At 39.2% G+C, this 18,348-nt stretch overlaps 1 long non-coding RNA gene across 1 annotated transcript; it reads right to left on the bottom strand.

Annotated features, from left to right (window-relative positions):
• Positions 1-496: 496 nt before the first annotated feature.
• Positions 497-10,280, bottom strand: LOC113097135 (uncharacterized). The gene is made up of 3 exons (XR_003288777.1): positions 10,123-10,280; positions 7,379-7,381; positions 497-525 (listed from the first exon to the last, which is right to left on the bottom strand). It is a non-coding gene; the product is annotated as an uncharacterized LOC113097135 (long non-coding RNA).
• Between the last annotated feature and the right edge of the window lie 8,068 nt (positions 10,281-18,348).

Here is an 18,348-nt window from a genome sequence, read left to right as displayed (position 1 = left end):
TAGAACCCACAACCCTTCGATTGGGAGTCCAACCCTCTAACCATTAGGCCACGACTTCCCTGATTTTAGCATGGGAATCCAACTCTTTAACAGTGTAAAAAACTCAGTATGCATGAAATAGCATTTCACCCCTCCTTTAAGTGCTGCACATCACATTTAAACATTTGAATCATTATGAATGAGTTTAATAGAAATATTATTAAACTGAAGAGCCAGAGAGACTAATCTGAGCTTCTTCCTCCTCTGTTCCAGCTTTACATTAAACACAATGATCATCTGCTTGAATACTAAAGCAACATTAATCATTCAATATCATGTTTCTAACACACATGCTGCATTATTTGATTGTAAAGTCTTGAATCTCTTCACCTGTATGGATCACATTTACACATTTATCACACATTTATTTCTCCTGATAGACAGTAGTGAAGCTCTTCTGTGGATCTTCAGCTGATGTTTACTGCTCCTCTCAAGACCAGTTCACATTATGAGATAAAGCATTTATCATCTTTTGGTGATGGATCTCTAGCTATCTAAACTGTAAGGTGGAATAAAAGAGAATATCATCAGAGTTCAGTAGAACAAAGTACAAATTAGTTACTATATTTCAATCACTTTTTTGTGTACTTTTTCAAAATCACTGTTTGTCCTCTAGTTTAAACATGTTTGTACTGGTCTCAGTAAATAAGTGAAATGATTGCACAGCTCGCTGGAATACTGGATTCTGATTGGTCAGTCGTGACATTCGGAGGTGTGTCATTCATTAGGTGTGTGTCATTAGCAGCAGAATAACACACAGTCATACGGTATTTGAGTCGGGCGTTTCTTTGACTTCTCTCGTATCACAGCACCGCGCTCTCACTCGTTTCATTCAAACACAACTGCTATTAGCTTGTGCCTCAGTTACTGACTGGATTTACCCTCAAACCAAACCGCAGGAGATTCCTGTTAATAGTAGACTTGAGGAGACATTGTTCAAAGTGTGTCTTGTTGTTCAAGTTGTTGCTAACTGACCAGAAGTGTTTAGCTGAATCTAAAGTGTCTCTAATTCTTCACTTCTGTGTCAAGAAAGCATATAATAAGTGTGATAATGCACATGCAGCCGGATGTTATCACAGAATAAGTCTCTTCAGGAGGACACTAGTCCTGATCACCCTGTCGGGTTTATTCTGTGATAACAAGCAGCAGGAGGTACAGTAAGTAGACATTCAAAAGGCCCTTTTTACTGCCGCCGCAGCATTTGTAAAGAACATTTTCAGCTTTTGACCGCTGAGTGGCGCTTTAACCACAAGTTATCAAACAAGCGCATCAAAGCACATTTTCGAAAATAGACGTCAGTTTTGCCTCGCTGATGTGTTACATTTGACTGCTTCAGTCACGGAAAATGAAAGAAAACACTATAGTTTAAATATTTAATATATTTAATATTTAATATTCACAGATGAAAGTTTGGTATTTATGAAGTTATGTGCATTTCTTAGAACGAATTCAAGCAGGATAAATGTCAAGCCTGTGCCTGAACCTGTGATTATATTTTCTAAGCTACATGTTATTAAACCATATTTTAGATTTGACACATTTAAAATGTGTGCAGTATTATTTATATTATATGAATTATGTGTTATATTATTCAAAATAAATTGTGGTTTACTTTGCACTGGAGCATTAAAAGTGGTAGCGTATTTTAGGGTGGTAGGCTACATGGATTAATATGCAAAATGTCAATATTTTCATATATTATGCCTATATTTTAATTTATATTTTAAATATAAATATATTTTTTCCTTTAATAAAACAACATGCATTTTTGTTATTCGTTACCTGTCCTTTATTTTGACATAACTTACTGGGAAAAAGACATTTGTCTGTAAACTGATTAAGAAATTGTTGCATGTTTAAACGTGAAGCACTGTATAATTTCGTTCCCATTATTTAGGCCTACTTAGCCTAAAACAAGAAACTAATAAAATTAAACCTGCACGATTAAATCTTTGAAACTCTAAAGAATGGATGGATTACGTTCTCTCATTATAATCAACAAAATACACACGATGTAAAAAAGAGGTTTAGTAATTGACAACTTAAGTGATTTTAAAGGGAGCCTTCTTTACTTGCTTTTAAAGTTGGGCAATAACATATGGCCTAAAAAAAAAAATCCTAGATTTTTTTTTATTTTAGAAAAAAATCTGATTTATGATTTAAACCGATTTTTAAATCAATATTTAAATGACGAAAAAAATCTTACAAAACAAGTTGTAATACAGTTCTTTATCATTCATTTAGCAGTCAAATTTATAACTGCAACAAGATGATTAAAAAAAACAGTAATGTTATTACCTTAATGCTGGAAAGACCTTTATTTATGTATGTATGTATGTATGTATGTATGTATGTATGTATGTATGTATTTATTTATTTATTTATTTATTTATTTAATACTAGCCCATCATGCATCTAACCATCCACTCAGCTTTAAGAGCTGTTAAGATTGAAACTGCAGCTCCGCAGTGAGTCAGTGTCATGGACGGAGGACCTGTTAATATATTTTCTAGTTTATATTTCCATCTCGTTATGCCGCTAGTTTAGTATTTTTTTTTTCTTTTTTCTTATACAACTTATTTGTAAATAGAGCAGATACTTTCTGTGTGTCTACACGAGACACGAGATATTATTTTACAGCCCTGCTTGTTTTAATGTTTTCATTTAATATCTGTATTGACGTCATGGTCATATTATCGAATTATTTACTGCCATGCGACCTACAAAAGTAAAGCTTGGCAAGTCGATGAACGAGCATTGCTGCAGGTTGATTTTTAGCGGATGTGCTGTGCTTGTGTTCCCGCGGTCGTCTTCATTTCGTCAGGTGAAACATCTCTCTCTCACAGCAGAGTCTGTGAGAAGCAACAACTTCCCCTCCACGCGCAATGATACCAGAAACACACTCCGCCTTCACTCCGTGAATAAAGTATTTCAGTATGTTTGAAATGTTATGTTCATAATGTAGCCTATAAAATAATAATAATAATAAAAAAATAACAGGAGAGTTTCAAAGTGGCTAAAGCTATTTTGTGTCAACTTTTTCCCTGTATCACATGCCAAACTAATAACGTTGTAAGCATTACATTTTTAATTGCTGCTTTCTGCTGTGAAAATTTTGTTTGTGATGAAAATAACAGTACATTTTTGTCAGTTATTTTATCTAAACAGATCGATTAACTTCTTCAAGATTTCAAAATCAGATAGCATGCTGATAATGTAGTAGCACTGTAAGATTACATTTGTTTGAATGCATTATTGCGAAAGCGATTGCGTATGAATCTGTTTAAATCATGCTTTAACCTGAAAATAATCAGTAAAAGAAACAGACAAACTCTTAACATTCCGCTCGACTCATTGTCATTGTAACCTTCTGATCAAGCTATAGCTAAATATGTTTAACATGAATTCTTGCTGAATATGCAGTTATATTATGGACTGTTGGCATGAATTGTACTCGTGATGGAGCGCTTTTGGAGCGAGTGAAAACACGACGCTCATATTCAAGTGTATGTGCAAAAATGATTAATGTGCATTAATGACAGGGAGGCGCCATCTCATCACTGTAATTTTTTCCTGATAATGAATTTATAATTGTTTAATTAACATAATATCGTGGTGTCTCACATACATTAAAAATATATTTACAGAAAGCTTGAAATGTTTTTTAAATGAAAACGAATTGTGTAATCTGTGAATGAGAGAGCCAGCACTGTGAATTTCATCTTGCAGCCGACAAGAAAACATTTGTTTATTAATAAATAATTAAAATGTCTAATTTTTTTCACAATTATTAGGCTACTTCTGTGTGTGCTTTGTTGCAAACTTAATGCATGTTCTTGTGCGTGGAAAATATTAAGATTTGATTATGTAAATTTAATATAAACCTCTGATTAGTTGAATATATCAAACGAACGACTAGAACTAGAAAAATCTTACGTGGGGACAGATCATTTTTTTAGTCTATAACCAAAACAACAGTCCTATATAAACCAGTTCAGCGAGTGAAATCCTCATAAAGACACTATCCATATGAAAGAGCAATTCACACGTTTATCCCAACCTACAAGTCATACATAACTAACCCCAAAAACCAAAACCCCTCCAGCTGAACTGAATTCGGTCTGTTTTTTTGGCTCTGAAGAACGGTGTGTTACTGGGCTGAAACATGCCTGCACTCAGCAGCACTACTCTTTGTATTCATTATTTTCTTGCAGCCCATATTATTATTTTCACAAGACAATAATGATAATAACAAATCAATCAATCATTCGGGACTCCCGCTCAGTGATGCAGCTTCAATGTCTGCGGTTTGACTTTACTAAATCAGATTGAGGCGAATACAACTTATTGATCACGAGCCCAACATTTAGCAAGGCTGGAAAACATTAATTCTAATGGAAGGAAGACATATTTCATTGAGCTAATGCTGTTAGAGAGAGAGAGAGAGAGAGAGAAACTAGTCTAGGGCTATTCTTAAACTTGGAGCTCATTATATTGAAGGACAAATCCAAACACCAGAAACGTTATGCATTTTATGAATAATGAAATGTCATAAAAAGTATGCATTTTATTTATTCACATGCTGTATGGTTGAAATTATATTGTAGTTCACAACTTTAAGTTCCATTGTTTAAAAAAAAAATGCTTTATTGGCTAATGTTTCATAAACCTTCAGTTGTCATGCTCTAAAATCCATGCCATTAGTAATTTCACAGTATTTTCACCTAAATCACTAACCTTTAAAGTAACAATTCTATAAGGGTCAAAATTACTCAGGCCTATGGAATTTTTTAATGACATTATTTTATTATTTTTTATTTATTTATTTTTTTGAATAATTGTAGCCTACATAAATAGGTAAAGCAAAAAAAATATTTGGATCGTCCCTTATTTTTTCCCTTATTTTCTTAAAGAATAAACATGTATTTTCTACAAGAATAAACATGATAACATATTAATAATTAATAACAATAATTTAAGAAATTAAAAACTTTTTTTAACTTGAATTTAAATACTATTAAACTAACTTTAAATTCTCAAGGAGTTTATAAAAAAAATGGTTAAATGTCACAGTGCATGTTAAATAGCCTAAATGAACTTGTGTTAATAATATAATTAGATCTAACAATATAATTCAAATTTTTAAAATGAACAATTCCTGTATAAAATGGGACAGCAACCTTTATATCAAACATTTTTAAATCGCCCACAGCTGAGCATAGCGGGAGGCTGATCTGCGCCAGAGCGCGTGAAGTGAATTTTCAAGTCATTTTCAGATGCAATGAAAAAAATAAATAAATAAATAATCTGGATAGCCTAGATTAGGCCCAGGCTCTGTTCTGAAGTATAAAATAATTTTAATTACTGTTAACCCAGAGTAACAAATTTTAACGGATTAATCGCCTATTTTCATTTGCTGGATGTTTTCTTTATTTTTTATTTTTTAAACACGCTAAAAAATATATGAAGTTTGTCAGAGGAAAAAAAATATATGAGTCGTGTATAGGTTTCATTTTAACGGATTAATCACCTATTTTCGTTTGCTGCATGTTTTTTTTTTAAACACGCTAAAAAATAAATCAGAGTTTGTGGAAAAAATATAAGTCAGGTATAAGTTGCATTATATTACATTTAGAAATAATAACGGCTGGCCTAATAATGTTATAATGTACCAACAGGATATTTTTAGTTCCCTTCACTTTACAACAAATCCTTTAAATTTAACAAATTTATCAGAACAAAACAAGAATTAAAAATATATAATTCTAATGGATAAATATAATTGCAGTATATAATAATATAGGCTTAGAAAAAAATAAAAAAATAAACAAATATAATAATTTAAAGCTAAGCAGGTAAGGTTGGGCTTTCTCATTCGGGAGAAATCCAAACTTTCCATATTCGTGATGTTGCCCATTTGAAGCTTAACTATTATTCATGAGGAAAATAGGCTGTGTAGTTCACTCGTGTTTCAGTATCGATGTAAAAAAATCATAATTAACAATATGTCAAAGTGCTAACGCTGAATGTGAACGACTGCTGTTCCCAGTGAATATGTGCGGGATCAAACAGCTGAAACAAATAATAATTTTTTTTTTTGGTCACACATAAGGCATAATTCAAAAATGTTGGTAGTTTGAAAATCAAGAATAATAACAGAGTTAATACTAATTATTGCTAAATGCTGGACCGTTCCCATTTCGCTCTGCATATGGAACCTGAAGATTTTTTTTTTAAACCAAGAATGAACCGAAATGAAAATGAAAAACATTTAGCTTATATGTACAGTCTTGTTCAAAATAATAGCAGTACAATGTGACTAACCAGAATAATCAAGGTTTTTTGTATATTTTTTATTGCTACGTGGCAAACAAGTTACCAGTAGGTTCAGTAGATTCTCAGAAAACAAATGAGACCCAGCATTCATGATATGCACGCTCTTAAAGCTGTGCAATTGGGCAATTAGTTGAATTAGTTGAAAGGGGTGTGTTCAAAAAAATAGCAGTGTGGCATTCAATCACTGAGGTCATCAATTTTGTGAAGAAACAGGTGTGAATCAGGTGGCCCCTATTTAAGGATGAAGCCAACACTTGTTGAACATGCATTTGAAAGCTGAGGAAAATGGGTCGTTCAAGACATTGTTCAGAAGAACAGCGTACTTTGATTAAAAAGTTGATTAGAGAGGGGAAAACCTATAAAGATGTGCAAAAAATGATAGGCTGTTCAGCTAAAATGATCTCCAATGCCTTAAAATGGAGAGCAAAACCAGAGAGACGTGGAAGAAAACGGAAGACAACCATCAAAATGGATAGAAGAATAACCAGAATGGCAAAGGCTCAGCCAATGATCACCTCCAGGATGATCAAAGACAGTCTGGAGTTACCTGTAAGTACTGTGACAGTTAGAAGACGTTTGTGTGAAGCTAATCTATTTTCAAGAATCCCCCGCAAAGTCCCTCTGTTAAAAAAAAGGCATGTGCAGAAGAGGTTACAATTTGCCAAAGAACACATCAACTGGCCTAAAGAGAAATGGAGGAACATTTTGTGGACTGATGAGAGTAAAATTGTTCTTTTTGGGTCCAAGGGCCACAGGCAGTTTGTGAGACGACCCCCAAACTCTGAATTCAAGCCACAGTACACAGTGAAGACAGTGAAGCATGGAGGTGCAAGCATCATGATATGGGCATGTTTCTCCTACTATGGTGTTGGGCCTATTTATCGCATACCAGGGATCATGGATCAGTTTGCATATGTTAAAATACTTGAAGAGGTCATGTTGCCCTATGCTGAAGAGGACATGCCCTTGAAATGGTTGTTTCAACAAGACAATGACCCAAAACACACTAGTAAACGGGCAAAGTCTTGGTTCCAAACCAACAAAATTAATGTTATGGAGTGGCCAGCCCAATCTCCAGACCTTAATCCAATTGAGAACTTGTGGGGTGATATCAAAAATGCTGTTTCTGAAGCAAAACCAAGAAATGTGAATGAATTGTGGAATGTTGTTAAAGAATCATGGAGTGGAATAACAGCTGAGAGGTGCCACAAGTTGGTTGACTCCATGCCACACAGATGTCAAGCAGTTTTAAAAAACTGTGGTCATACAACTAAATATTAGTTTAGTGATTCACAGGATTGCTAAATCCCAGAAAAAAAAAATGTTTGTACAAAATAGTTTTGAGTTTGTACAGTCAAAGGTAGACACTGCTATTTTTTTGAACACACCCCTTTCAACTAATTGCCCAATTGCACAGCCTTAAGAGCGTGCATATCATGAATGCTGGGTCTTGTTTGTTTTCTGACAATCTACTGAACCTACTGGTAACTTGTTTGCCACGTAGCAATAAAAAATATACTAAAAACCTTGATTATTCTGGTTAGTCACATTGTACTGCTATTATTTTGAACAAGACTGTATATATGTATATATATATATATATATATATATATATATATATATATATACACATACATACACATACACATGTGCCTTATATTTATTTACTGTTTAATAAAAATAGCATGCATAGTATCCTTTGTGTAAAGGTCTTCTTTTAATTTTTGTTGAGTAGACTGTAGCCTAAGACTATCCTACATTTTGAAATTAACAAATTGTATATTTTTTTAATAATGTTTTTTTATGTTACAATGTTATATCATAATGTTATTGTTGTTTTACTTCCTTCTTCTATCTCATTTTACAATTACATGAATTTCGCAATCCGTCCCTTTGCGCAACCTGGCAGTAGTTTCGCGAATGATTTTAACACGCGACTGAATTACAGTTGTACGCGCGGCGGTAATGCCCAATTAGGCTGTCCACCTACTGTACATTATCTCTTACAGAAAGTAAGTGTAAAGTAATGTGATGTGTTGCTTGTCAAAGTAAAAACACACAAGAGACCGAGACATTGATCATGTGATGCTGAACGACTGTGAGCTGAAGCTGAATCTGCTCTGATTTTACCAGCGTTTTCCTACAATCTGAACAAATCTATTTCAAACTCTAATGATTCACTATTACTGATGTCATTAATAAAGCAGCTGTTGTTGTAGAAAACTGTGACAGTGTGCTTTTCTTCTCTTTCCTCCTTTGTGTTCAACATTTTTATCAACTTTATGTGGCAGGTAGAGATCGGTAAGTTCATTAGGCATTAGTTTATTCATTGGTTGGGGCCGATAGAGGGGGTTGGATTATGTGTATATAAACAACATGCGTGTGTGACCTAGACGAGCGTCACTTCCAGGGACCCCGTTTCGCTTCCGGTTCATGGACTAAGGGCTGTTGTAACTTTGGCTTTGCAGGACGATTGTGGCAACTGTAGTTATCTCCGTGGCTGCAGATATTGTGGCTTTGACTTATTGTTGGTGGCGGCTTGTGTCTCGCATCTGTATTTGCGACCACATTCAGTCAATACAATGCTGCGTATGGGTGGATGATGACCGTATATGCTGAGTTATTTTCCTCGCATATCCTGAGCTCCACCAGCTGAGTGATTAAAATGAAATTATACTTCGCATTGCATCTATGGAATATTATCTTCACTTCTACTGATTCCTGGGTCCCTGTGCCTGTTATCTGAGTGATAGGGGCATGCAGTGACGTCACCACTGTCTTGTTCCTGGTTAAACATTCGGGAATTCCGTTTTAATACGGTTGTGAATCCGCTGAGTGGTGTGGGAGTGCTTTTGCATTTATATGGTCCAGATGTGTTTTCATTTAATTGGTTTATTTGTTATTTTGGGTTAATTTCTGCATTATTGCCAGTGTACTGGCGTGATTATTTGTTTTTCTTTCTGTTTGTTTCAGTGATAATTGGTTTTGTTTTGTTTATTCTTTAATTTGATTTAATTTGGTTAACTTTGCCAGGCATTAAGTGTCAGCTGTGTTGCCTGCCTTAATCTTGTGTTAATTATTTTTGTTTGTGTTTGAGTGTGTGTGTGTGTGTGTGTGTGTCTGAGATTCTGTGTTACAGGAGCTGCAGACCTTTTAAGGAGAGCAGGGCTGAATAATTTCTTTGGGTGGTGATGGTGTTTCCTCACTGAGTGCTGTGATTTGCAGTGTGCACTGGGGCTTTTGGATTGGTGTGAGTGTGCAGTGTACTTAGAGTAAAGGCCTGTACGGCCGGTCATGTAGCCCAGGCTGCAGCTCCTCATTGTCTTTTCTGGACCAGTTGTGTAATTGTGGTCCCATTTTTACAGTGAATGCATCTTAAGCTTTTTTCATTAAATTCAAAATAAATAGTTATATTTTTATACCAGTTCCTCTGTCTCCATTGTCTATTTTGCCACAGAGTGGGGGACCTGTGTATAGTATCTTTAATAAATTCCTTGGGTGAGATTCCCAGGGTGGCGTAGTCAGGCATTGTTAACCCTTTGGGTCTTTAATTCATCTAAGTTCACTTAATTCATACCTTCCCTCTGCCATCTGGCCACATTTACATTTCATTCAGACACAAACCCTTTGAAATAAAGCTTGATGATCATTTGATAAACTCTTTTCACTAATATTTGAAAGTATATATTTGTTCACATATCAGAGGTAAATGAATCTCTTTAATATCACAAAGTGAAGTTTACTCACCTCAGTTTACAGTTTGAGTCTCGTAGCACATCAATGAGCTTCTGCTTTGAGTCTTCAATCTTATTCTCTCTCAGATGAAGCTGTTTTAGAAACTGCAGAGCTTTTGTGTTTGTCAAAGACTGAGTTAAAGAATAAACATCTGTAATGCCACAGTCACAAAGACTAGAAAGAGACAAACAGAGGAAGAGAGATCATCTTACAAACAAATCATTAAGATGAAGAATCTTTCACAAATATAATATGAACACATTCATCATGAGATATTGAGTATAAAGTGTTTTGTTGAACTCTTATGTGCTGTTCGTTTGGGGACGACACTCGTGCTGTTTGGGGACCACAGGGAACACAGCCAACAAAAGGACATTTTGTTGGTATATGAGTGACATTTTTGACATTATGTAACAACAAAACCAAAATTGTTATATTCTCCAATTAATTTCTATGGTTGATTTTTGGGGGGTGTATGTGAGGGTAATCGTTCTACATTGTGATCATGTGGAAGGGTAGCCACTTCATCCTTGTGTATTTTGTGGTCTGAATTGTGGTGGATTTATTGATTTTATTTGATAAATTAAGAAGAAAGTATTGATTTGATAATTTCCTCATTCATTTCAATGTGAGTCTCCAGAGAGAGACATTTTTCACACTAACAGACAACCAGGTATCAATCCAATTTAAGTTTCTATTTGTAGAGCACAAAGTGTTGACAACCGTACAAATCTCATGTCATTTAGATAAAGGGAACATTTTTGTTTTTATTTCATCAAACGTAATTTGGGTCTCAAAAGACCTTGAACAGCACATAAGAGTTAAACAAAGTGATTTTCATCATTTTGATTCTTGTATGTGAATGTTACTGACCTCAATCTCTCCAGTTTACAGCGTGAATCCTTCAGTACGTCACATAAGTGATTCAGTCCTGTGTTTTTTATTTGATTCCAGCTCAGGTTCAGTTCTCTCAGGTGTGATGGGTTTGATTTCAGAGCTGAAGTCAGGATGAGACACTGTTTCTCTGTAATACTGCATCCATACAGACTGAAGACAGAAAGAGAAAACACAATGAATCAGATACGTTATGTTCATGTGTGAGTAATTCATCATGTGTTAACACCATACAGTGCAATAATTAATACAACATTGCCAAAAACCTTATTATATGTCCATAAACAAAAACAGAAAAGTACTTAAGTAACTTAAACTTAAGTAGATTAAGATATCGGATCATCTGCAGAACTGCTTAAAAATAATATTAAATGAGTTTAAATGTGAGAAATCAAGAAAATTCTGTTTCTGATTTACAGTTTACCTAAAGACATTTTAAACTTTATTTGCAATTGTCATTCTTTACTGTACAGCATGTCTGAGTGAATACAAAAAAAAATAATAATAATTTGGTCCATTAATGAACTGGATTGCTGTGATCTCCGGTGATTGACTGAGATGAGACCCTTGAGCAAGAACTGAACCCCAACTGTTCCTCAGCTCCGCAGGTGTGTGTGTGTGTGTGTGAGAGTGTGTGTGTCTGTTCATGGTGTGTATGTGTGTGTGTGTGTGTCTGTGTGTGTTAAATGCAGAGCACAAGTTCAGAGTATGGGACACTGTACTTGGCCACACATTACATCCTTTTCCTGAAAGTAAACAGTAATCTTTAATCTGACTGTAACTGCTGTAGAGTATAATGATACTAACTCTAGTTTCTCCAGCTTGAATTGTGTGTTCATCAGTAGATCACTGAGGTGTTTCACTCCAGAGTCTCCTAGTAGTTCATTCAGACTCAGGTTCAGTTCTCTCAGGTGTGATGGGTTTGATTTCAGAGCTGAAGTCAGGATGAGACACTGTTTCTCTGTAATACTGCAAGCACACAGACTGAAGACAGAAAGAGAAAACACAATGAATCAGACACGTTGTGTTCATGAAGTCACAGCAGAACAACCTTCATCTGTCAAATCACAGTCTCTTAACCTACATTGAGAGAAAGAGAGAAGACAAAAGAAAACTATTTAATAAATTCACAATGTCTTGATAAAACAAAACAAAAAAAAAAAAAAAAAAAACAGAAGAAGAGTGTCTGAATTTGAACTTTGGATAATTTTCAACAATTTGGTCTTCAAAACTTGTTCATTTAATCAAATAATTTACACTTCATGATTTATGTACAATTTGTGCTGATTCTTGATAGAGATAGAACAAAGTTTTAATTCCTAACAACCTTGTGTGAAAGGTGTTAAAATCTTTTATATCTTTTTATTTCTGTCATATAATTCTTATTTCATCTTTTGTCTAAAACTGATCATATTGTCTAAAATAAAAGTCCTGACTGCTGCGTATTTGTGTTTAAATTGATTCTGGTCTGCACATCACAACAACGTAAATGCATTCGCTCTGCTCTGTCCAGTGACTTGATCAGCTTTGCTACACAGATTCAACTTTGCACATCTAAATAAAACTGTAGGTTTGTCTGTGTGTGTAGATGTGAAGTACAGTAATATTTCTCTGAAACAGGTCAGACTGAAGAAGCAATGCCTGCACAGAATAAAGCCCAGTCTGGACCGGTTCTGTTCAGTTGTGTTACACATTCATTAATCTGGTGTTTGATGACAGAGAGATGATATGAAGCATCAATAAACACTATGAATATGTTCTGATACAGCAGAACAGAACTATTCTGTTGTGTCCCATTAATAAACACAATGAAAACAGTTCTGCGCCACTGGATAAAAGAGAAATGTGTGTATTTTTGGCATTATTAACTGAAATGATTGAATATTGGGTTGTGTATTTGACCTGCTGTATTAGCATAACTTTCAAATGTTTAAATTACACAACTTTACAAGTCACCTTCATTCATAACCTCCTCTAACCTAAACTCAGAGACCCAGTTGGCCAAAAAACCCTGGCCGTTGTCCCAGAGGAAGCCTGGACGATCAAGCCCCAGAAGTGACCTCGAAACCAGACTGACCCTGCCTTTATGAAATTACATTTAAATATAGAAACATGCATACACATACACACATATACTTTTTTTTAATTAGTCTTCAATCCTCAGTTTGTAGTCAGTAAACATGATCACATTCAGCAGTCACAGCAGATGTTAGAGACAGAATTTAACTGAAGTCTATTCAAAAGTTGTATTAATCTATTCTAAGCTGTATTAAAGGCAAAAGATGGTAAACACATTAATAAAATACTGGCTATTTCTAATGTGTTCACATTATTTTCTCCAACCCCTGTGCACTTAAAGGAATGGTTCACCCAAAAATGAAAATTACCCCATGATTTTTTCACCCTCAAGACATCCTAGATGTATTTCTTCTTTCAGACAAATATAATCAGAGTTATATTAAAAAATGCCCTGGCTCTTCTAAGCTTTATAACGTGAGGTCGGACTCAAATGAGAATTAAAATAGATGACTGTAACATTACTAGTCATGTAACATGTGAAATGATGTAAGATACTCACTTCAGTTTGTTGAGTGTACAGTGTTTATCCTGCAGTAGAGCAGAGATCTGATTCACTCCTGTGTCTCCTAGTTTATGTCCACTCAGATTCAGCTCTCGCTGGAGTAACGGGTTTTTACCCACAATTCCAGTCACATACTGACAGCCTTTATCTGCAGCAGGACCCAAAAACCTGCAGAAGAGAAGATGAAGCTGGAATCAATTCAATGTGCAAGTTAACAGTAAATTATTTAAAAGAAACTCAGGGGCAAAAGCTCACTAGATCATGATTCTCAAAAATCTGAAGATCTTTCTGGCTTTTAAGCAGGAGATGTCAGGGGCCGGGCTAGAACTCGGATCTCTGGTGTGGTGGTTGAGAGATCTGCCACTAGGCCACAGAGGCTGAGGTGCTGGACCCAATTGAAATACTCAAGGCAGTACTCCAAGCAATATTGGTTTATTGAAAAAAAAGGACTTTGGAAGCCAGAAAATCCAACAAAAGTTCTTCTCAGACAGAGGAATTAATAACAAGAGAGATAATGGGAAAACAAAACCACAAGGGAAAATAAAAACTCCACGAGGGGAGAAAACAAAACTAGAGCATGTGAACAATCAAATAACTAGGAACGCCTTACTTGAGGTAGCATGGGAAAACTTGGAAGGACTTGTAAATACAGAGCTGGTAGCATGCAGCCTGGACTCAAAAACCAAGTGTCAAACAAGGGAAAGACTCAGCTAAAATACTCTAAGGGAAACAAGGCACAGGTGACCTGGATAACGCTAACAAGAGTAGCCAAAGAAGAACAAAGACAGAAGGGAACACAGGAGACCTCTAGAGGCACGGAGACAAACTACAGGAGGTCAAATGCTGACAGGACCCCCTCCGCTAGGAACGGCTCCTGACGTTCCTTCCAGAACACCCGGGCCTCCGGGTGTGAAACTCCCGGATCAAGCTTGGGTCAAGGATGTCTCTGGCTGGAACCCAGGAGCGCTCCTCTGGCCCGTAGCCCTCCCAGTCCACCAGATATTGTAATGAGTTCTGGACCCTCCGGGAGTCCAGTATCCGGCGCACTGTGTAGGCTGGCTGGCCGTTGATGATCCTGGGAGGTGGAGGGGGCCTGTGCGGGGGAGCAAACGGAGAAGACAAGACAGGTTTTAGTAAAGAGACATGAAACGTGGGGTTAATTCTAAGGGAACGAGGGAGAAATAAACGATAAGAAACAGGGTTAACTTTCCTTGCTATGCGAAAAGGCCCGATGTATTTCTGGGAGAGTTTCTTGGATTCGACCCAGAGGGGCAGGTGCTTAGTAGATAGCCAAACTCTTTGACCAGCTCGAAAGTTGGGGGCTGTCCGACGGCGACGATTAGCCTGAACTTGGTATCTCTGGGAAGTTCGAAGGAGGGTACGTCTGGCCTTCCTCCACGTAAGCCGACAGCGTTGGACAAAGCGTTGGGCCGAGGGAACACCAACTTGCGCCTCTTCCTCTGGGAATAATGGAGGGGTATATCCAAACTGGCATTCAAAGGGAGATAGTCCAGTAGCTGAGGACTGGAGGGTGTTGTGTGCATATTCAGCCCAAATTATATAGGTGGCCCACGACGTGGGATTGTTAGCCGCCATACACCGTAGGGTGGTCTCCAGGTCCTGATTAATACGTTCTGTCTGGCCATTAGACTCCGGATGGAACCCAGACGATAGGCTGGCCGTTGCCCCCATCAGCCTGCAGAAGGCTCCCCAGAACCGGGCCGAGAACTGGGGACCTCGGTCAGAGACAATGTCCAGGGGAATACCGAATATGCGGAAGACATGGTTCATGAGGAGCTCCGCAGTCTCCTTGGCTGAAGGCAGCTTGGGCAGGGGAATGAACCGGGCCGCTTTGGAGAACCGGTCTACAACCACCAGGATGACTGTATTGCCCTTGGATGGCGGAAGCCCGGTAACAAAGTCCAGAGAGAGATGGGACCAGGGCCTGCGGGGAATAGGTAAGGGATGGAGCAGCCCCTGAGGTCGCTGATGTGCAGACTTTCCTTGGTTGCATACGGAGCAGGCCTCCACATAGACTTTAACGTCCTTCTTGATGGATGGCCACCAAAACCGCCTCTGGAGAAAGTCAAGGGTGCGGGCACTTCCTGGATGGCAAGTCAAGGGAGACTCATGAGCCCACTGCAAGACCCGGGATCGGGCCACTTGAGGAACGAACAGGCGTCCAGGGGGACCACCACCTGGATCAGGCTCATGGGCAAGGGCCTCTCGCACCGTTCTTTCCAGTTCCCACTGAAGGGGCGCGACGATACTAGACCTCGGAATTATTGGAGTCAAATTCTTCTCTTGGGTGTCAGGGGAGTAGGCTCGAGACAGGGCATCTGGCTTGATGTTCTTGGTGCCAGGTCTGTAAGATAGGAGAAACTGGAATCGATTAAAAAACAGTGACCACCTAGCTTGCCGAGGATTCAACCGCTTAGCCTGCTGGAGATACTCCAGGTTTTTGTGGTCCGTGAGAACCTGGAAAGGGTGCTGGGCCCCCTCGAGCCAGTGGCGCCACTCCTCCAAGGCCAGTTTAACTGCGAGCAACTCACGATCCCCCATGTGGTAGTTGCGCTCGGCATCCGACAGGCGACGAGACATGAAGGCGCAAGGGTGTAACTTTCCATCTGTACCTCTCTGCGACAGGATGGCCCCAACCCCCACCTCTGAGGCATCCACCTCCACCACAAAAGGTCTGTCTGGGTCAGGGATCAGAAGAATAGGAGCGGAAGTAAAACGGCGCTTGAGATCTTCGAAGGCCCCCGCTGCCTCCGGGCCCCACTGAACCATGGTACCTCCTCCCTTAGTAAGTGCTGTCAAGGGGGCAACAACAGAGCTGAAATTCTTAATGAACTTCCGGTAGAAATTTGCAAAGCCAATGAAACGTTGTACCTCCTTCACCTTAGTAGGTATGGGCCAGTTGTGGATCGCCTCTACCTTCTTAGGGTCCATCTCCAGGTGGCCAGGAGTGACAATGAATCCGAGAAACTGAGCCTGGGTAACATGAAATTCACACTTCTCTGGCTTTACGTAGAGGTGATTATCAAGGAGTCTCTGGAGAACCCTGCTTACATGCCCCTCATGCTCCTCCAGTGACTTTGAGAAAATGAGAATATCGTCAAGGTATACAAAGACGAATTGATTAAGAAGATCCCGGAGGACATCATTAATTAGTGCTTGGAATACTGCGGGGGCATTGGTGAGTCCGAACGGCATTACGAGATATTCGTAGTGGCCTGTGGGGGTGTTGAAGGCAGTCTTCCATTCGTCTCCCTGCCGGATCCGCACAAGATGGTAAGCATTGCGGAGATCCAGTTTAGTGAAAACAGAGGCTCCTTGAAGCAGTTCAAAGGCAGTGGCCATGAGCGGTAGGGGGTATCGATTTCGAACCGTGATCTTGTTGAGGCCCCGGTAATCAATACAAGGCCTAAGACCCCCGTCTTTCTTCTGAACAAAGAAGAAACCTGCCCCAGCTGGGGATGTTGAGGCACGGATGATACCGGCTGCCAAGGACTCCTTAATGTAGAGATCCATAGCTGAGCGCTCTGGAGGAGACAGGGAGAAGATCCGACCCCTGGGAGGGCAAGAGCCAGGGAGTAATTCGATAGCACAGTCGTAAGCGCGGTGAGGTGGTAAGGAGGTAGCCCGGGACTTGCTGAACACTGCCTTAAACTTATGATAAACTCTGGGGACTCGAGACAGGTCGATAGACTCTTGAAACTCGGGACAAGGGACTGGGGAACTCTGAAGTTGACAGGAGAGTTGGCAGGTAGAGCCCCAGCATAGGATAGTGCCAGTGGGCCAGTCGATATGGGGATTGTGTCTGCACAGCCAAGGGTGACCCAGGATAACCGGGTACTCAGGGGAGTCAATAAGATAGAGGGTCTCCTCCTGCTGGTGTTGAAAGATGGTAAGTTGCAGGGATTGAGTGGCTTCTGTAACTTTGCCCGGTTCCAGAGGTCTGCCATCCAAGGCAGTAACTGCCTGGGGTTGAGGAAGAAGTTGTGTGGGGATATTAAGTTTCTTCGCCAAGGTTAGGTCTAGAAAGTCACCTGCAGCCCCTGAATCAATCATAGCCTGGACCTGATGCTGGTGGCCCCCCCCAGGACAACGTAACTGGAACTGCTAGGACGGCGTTAGCAGGAGGAGCTCTAATTTTCCCCATCACAGCCCTCCTGTTGCTGTATGGGGACAGGCGTTTCCCAAGAGCTCGGGGCAAGAGGAACGGAAGTGGCCGGAAGCACCGCAGTAGAGACAACGACGCTCCCTCATGCGACGTTCCCTCTCGTTAGGAGAAAGCCTGGAACGGCCCAATTGCATATCTTCTGGGGGATCGTGGAGCAGTTCAGGAACTGGGGGATTTCTGGAGGAAGGAGCACAAACTGGAGAACCGGACCTCCTCAGAGAAACTTGGGACTGAGACTCCTTGCGACGGGCAGCCCTCCGCTCTCTCAGACGATTGTCTAGCCGGATAGCCATTGCTATGAGAGATTCAAGATCTTCAGGCGTTTCTCGAGTGGCTAACTCATCTTGAAGGGGCTCAGACAACCCTCCCTGAAAGCAGACCCTCAGTGCCTCATCGTTCCATCCACTTTTTGCAGCTATGGTCCGAAACTCAATGGCAAAATCTGCAGTGCTTCGGGGGCCCTGACGGAGAGTGAGTAAGCGCTTAGACGCTTCCCGACCACTGACAGGATGATCAAACACCCGCTTGAACTCTTCCACGAATGCCATATAAGACTCACAACAGGCGTCCTGGGATT

Source organism: Carassius auratus, unplaced genomic scaffold (genome assembly GCF_003368295.1).
Source record: "Carassius auratus strain Wakin unplaced genomic scaffold, ASM336829v1 scaf_tig00216113, whole genome shotgun sequence".
In the NCBI taxonomy this organism is placed as follows: Eukaryota; Metazoa; Chordata; class Actinopteri; order Cypriniformes; family Cyprinidae; genus Carassius; species Carassius auratus.
The sequence above is the reverse complement of the archived record's forward strand: the minus strand, read 5'-3'. Positions and strand labels throughout refer to the sequence as shown.